The 5,011-nt window shown below is 34.3% G+C and overlaps 1 pseudogene; it reads left to right on the top strand.

The window, feature by feature from the left end:
• The first annotated feature begins 1,637 nt into the window (after positions 1-1,637).
• LOC145100784 (small polypeptide DEVIL 4 pseudogene) lies at positions 1,638-2,009 on the top strand (annotated as a pseudogene).
• The last annotated feature ends 3,002 nt before the right edge of the window (positions 2,010-5,011 follow it).

Below are 5,011 nucleotides of genomic sequence, written 5' to 3'. Positions count from 1 at the left end.
TTATCGACATTTATATAGAAAGTTAACTATTTTTTGATGGCTTTTATGAAATAATGAATTTATTATAATGAATTTGGTGTATACTATCCTAATTTTAATTTATTTTTCTTATCTGATCGTACCAACTCTACAAAAAATAACATTAAGAAAAAACTCTTAACATATACATGTTTGGTTGCGAGGTAGGCATACACTACTTGCATAACTCTATTTTAAAAATACAAAAAATTTAATCAAATTAATTATATTTATTTTGAACAATTGAATTTTATTATTAATAAAAAGCCAGTAGAAAAATAATAATTATAAATGTTTAATAGCGAATGTTCATTTTTTCAAATATATCATTAGTTAATTATAAAAAAATATATATTTTCCTCAATGTCTTGTTATCTCATTTTATATTGCAAAAGATAAATTTTTATCAGCTAGTTAGTATTTAAATTTTAGCTAGTACGCCAAACATATGTAATCAATATATATATATATATATATATATATATATATATATATATATATATATATATATATATATATATATATTGTCGTCGTTAAAAAAGAAGCAGCAAAGACAAGGACATATATGGTGACTAACTCTGTTCTTCATGTTAATGTTGGGATCAAACTTGTCATTCATAGTTAATGCATTGCTTGAGTTTCATAAATTTTTCATCAATCTAATTAAACTATAACTACCATGTCTACTTCTTGTCCCCCTTTTCATGCACTTCATTTCTCTATTTCCTAAATGTTTCCTTGAATTCCACATAACCTATAATTTGTCTCTACTTTTTAATTAAACAAATCATATGATGCTCAATGGTCCATTAAGTCAACCACTTGGATAACCACTTGATGCATCAAGACTGTTTTAAGAAAAAAATTAACTCAAAATATATGATCAATCACGAGAAAAACGTACATAGATTAAACCATCACATGAATCTAGAAGTATGCGAAAATACCATACATTTTCAAGATTAAACTCAAATTGTAATGAAAAAGATTTCAATCCATTTGAAACATAAACTATCACATATGTGTATTTATGTACGAGAAAATTACTATTTTTATTATTTGAATAATGTAAAAAATGTAGGTTTTTTTTTTCTTTTCTAATAAGTCATTTTAAGTGCATGGGTATTTTCGAATGATGGTGAAAAGAAAAGAAAAAAGTAATTGTCCTGCATGGAAGGGGTCCATGAACATGAAAGGCCTAGCTATGAAAACACACATGAACAACAAAAAGAGCACCCCATGCCAATCAAGTTACCATTAATAAGGAAACACTCATCCTAGTTTTCGTCAAATAATTAAGAAAAAGTGTAAAACCACATTATCATGAAAATGAACGGTAGAGGTCTTTCAACTTAAAAGCAAATCTACAACTTTTATTGCATAAAATCTAAGTTATCATTAATAATATTCTTTTAAATTTGACATTAAAGGTCAAATATGGAAATTTGTGGGGTGGGGTGGGGGTGGGGTTAGGGAGGGTTTGTACATTGTATGGGCATTGAAATAATATCTTTAATAATTGGACCATGGTACCCTTTTCCTATGCCTATAAGAAGGGTTATTTTGGCTCTTTTCTTCATATCATCATATCATCATTCCTTCATTATCTTACAGTTTCTCAAAGTGAATAAATATGGGAAGTGATGATGCAAACAGAAGGTCACAAAGCAAAGGGCTTGGCAAGTTTCTTAAGGAGCAAAGAGGAAGGCTATACATAATCAAGAGATGTGTGGTTATGCTACTTTGCTGGCACGACTAAACATCCATATATATAATTTTTTTAGTTAGCTATTTGAAGGGAGCACGAGATACAATTATAACTTGAGACGAAGAAGCAAACGAGTGGAATTTGTTTCGATCAAAATGTAGATAGTGTACTTAGGCAATTAGTTGATGTAGGACTGCTGACCATGTTGTATTTTACAACTTGTGTCGCGTTTTGATGGTTTTCTTATGTCTGCCAAGCATGGCTACAACGTAATTTTATAAATGTATGTTATGAAGACAAAAATAAACTACGTTGTTTTGCAAACATTAATGGGTAATAGCCCATTACTTTATATGTTTGACGTAACAAGTTTTCTGAAAATTTAAAAATGATTCATGTAATATGCAATATTCATGACACAATTTGCCATAAGTTGGTTTTGTGATTAAAGTCTAATTCTTATGTCGAGAAACTTAAATGCATAAATTAAAGACGAAAATGACAAAAATTAAAATTTATCTAGCTTTAGTAATCAACCGAAACTTATGGAATTTATTATATGATATGCATATATTAGTACTTCATACTTTATAGACGTAGTCTTCAAATAGAAATATATAAACACTCCATGTGAACATTCACAAACAAAAGTTATTCGAATATTATTCAACTATTCCCAAAAGGAAAAGATAAAATATATACAATTTGAAGGATCATTTTATGATAACTATAGTTACAATCAAACGCTTCTTGATAACTTTAGATAAAAACATATAAATTTTAATAAACATTGTTTATCTTTATTACTAAAAGGCTAGTTTCCCCCTTTTTCCTTTGAATACCCAAAACACAAATTTGTTAACTTTTAGTCTCATATCCATATCTACTAATTCAGCATGTTAAATTAATACTCAATGACATTGTTATTCATTCTCAGTTTCACATCCGAAATCTTTTATAACCGCTAAAGTTTGATCAAATTAACCTTCGAACGGTCGACGTCATCGCACCCACGTGTGGTAGCCCCTCTCCTATCAAATCTCTTTTGTTTTTTAGTACCCATGATATTTGTTAACTGTAGTCCAACTTATTATCATATCAATGTAACACACATTCAATTCTTTTACCCCACAAGAAAAAATGTAATTAGTAGCGACCCCAATAACCACTGCACGAAAGGTTTGCATTACCGGCGACGCCTTTAGCGGCGACACTAGGCAATTGCGGCGAAATACCCCCATCCGTCCGATTTCTTTTCGATCCAACGGTTGTAGAGGTGACCTTTAGCGGCGTCTGGGTGTGTATTAGCGGCGACGGCTGGCTATCACTACAAGAATAATAGGCAATAGCAACGACGGACACTTTTAGCGGCGACATCAAACAAACGCGTTTTTGTCGCTGCTAAAAGTTTCCGTCGCCGCTAAAGGTGTCGCCGCTAAAAGCTTTAGTTGGCGCTCCGCGTCATTTCAACCATAACCGTCGATTTAGGCGATGATCCAACAACTAGGAGGACGTAGAAAAACCCGTGTTATTTTCCCTCCGGTGTGTCGCCGCTAAACGCTACCCGTCGCCGCTAATGGCGCCGCCGCTATTGCCTGTTCTGGCGATCCGCGCCATTTCAACCCTAACCGTCGATCCAACGATCATCCAATGATTTAAGCGATGATCCAAACGTCGCCGCTAAAGAGCATCGATAATAAAATCTGCTTCGTCTTCACTTTCTTCCCTGATCCACTTCTGTGTTTTCCCTTCTTCTCTCTTCTCTCTGCTCACCACCTTCGACCCCATCAGAATTTCACCGAAATCTTCGATATTTCACCTCTCTTCCTCTCCATTTCCCCCCTTTTTCTTTTTCTTTTCTCTTCTCCCTACTAAATTTGTGTTGGTTGTCGGAATTTTGAGACCACCCACCATTCTCGCCGGAGTATACCGCCACCCCCACTGTTCATGACGAAATTTTGATAATTTTGATATTTTAGATGTGTATTTGTATTTGTATTTTGTGTTTTTAGATGTGGATATGTATTTGTATTTACATTTTGCAGTTGTATGTATATGTGTATATTAAGTGTATTTTATGTATGTATATGTGTTTTTGTATGCTCATTTATATGTATATGTATGTAAATTCTGTATGTATATGTGTTTTTGTATGTATATGTGTATTTTGTATGTGTGTTATGTATGTATGTGTATTTGTATGTATACAAATACATACAAAGAGTGTCGACACCTTTAGTGGCGACAGATAGTATTAGCAGCAACACGCCTTGAACGGCGACAGAAGGCAATAGCGGCAACCAGTGGAGCATTAGCGACGAATCAATAGTAGCGACCCTTAGCGGCGATGGGCCGCCTCTAATACCTTTAGCGGCGACGTTTTAGACCTTTAGCGGTGACGCCCGTCGCCGGTAATACTCTAATTTCTTGTTGTGTATTAGCGGCGATTAGAGCAACAGTGGCGACATGTGACCTTTAACGGCGTCTGGATGTGTATTAGCGACAAAGCATTACCGACGACGCATCTGCAGCGACATGTCGCCGCTAAAGGTATTAGCGGCAACAACCTCAACCATTAGCGACGACAGGCGTGCCGCTAATACCCAGACTTCTTGTAGTGAGCGGCGACATGACAATTTTATCGGCGACGAATTGATAGGTCGCCGCTAAATGTCCATGTCGCCGCTATTGGTGTTGTCGGTAATTGCTATATTTCTTGTAGTTTTAACAAGAAAAACAAATATTTTTAAAAAACTGGCAGCAATTAGCCTATAAGATGTCGGTAGGGTGGATGAAGTCGTCTTAGGAGGAGGTTGGCGGTACAGCCTAGATGTCGACCATGAACAAGACGAGGTACAGCTGGAAGGGAAGAATAAGAGGTCTCTCTCTCTCTCTCTCTCTCTCTCTCTCTCTCTCTCTCTCTCTCTCTCTCTCTCTCTCTCTCTCTCTCTCTCTCTCTCCTTTGGTTAGTTTTACTTCATAGATAAAGGCTTGTATGAAAAAACTTTTGTATGTTTTTAATTAGTTTGTGAATTAGTTTTGTATGTTTTTAATATTTTTGTTAATTAGTTTTATATGATTTTAATTAGTTTGTATTTATTTTGAAAAAAATTAAGTAGGGCGGGAGAGATGAAAAAAATGAATTTCCATATGTTATGAGATTAAAACGATGGAAAAGAAACGATGAAAACTAATGTGATATTGACCTAACAAATGTGGTGGAAAAAATGGATACCCATCTTTACATGGAAAACACATTTTGTATTACTCTAAGAAACTCATGAT

The sequence above is a fragment of the Lactuca serriola genome, chromosome 4 (genome assembly GCF_051521515.1).
Source record: "Lactuca serriola cultivar US96UC23 chromosome 4, Lser_US96UC23_V15, whole genome shotgun sequence".
NCBI classification, from domain to species: Eukaryota; Viridiplantae; Streptophyta; class Magnoliopsida; order Asterales; family Asteraceae; genus Lactuca; species Lactuca serriola.
This window is presented reverse-complemented; position numbering and strand designations above follow the sequence as displayed.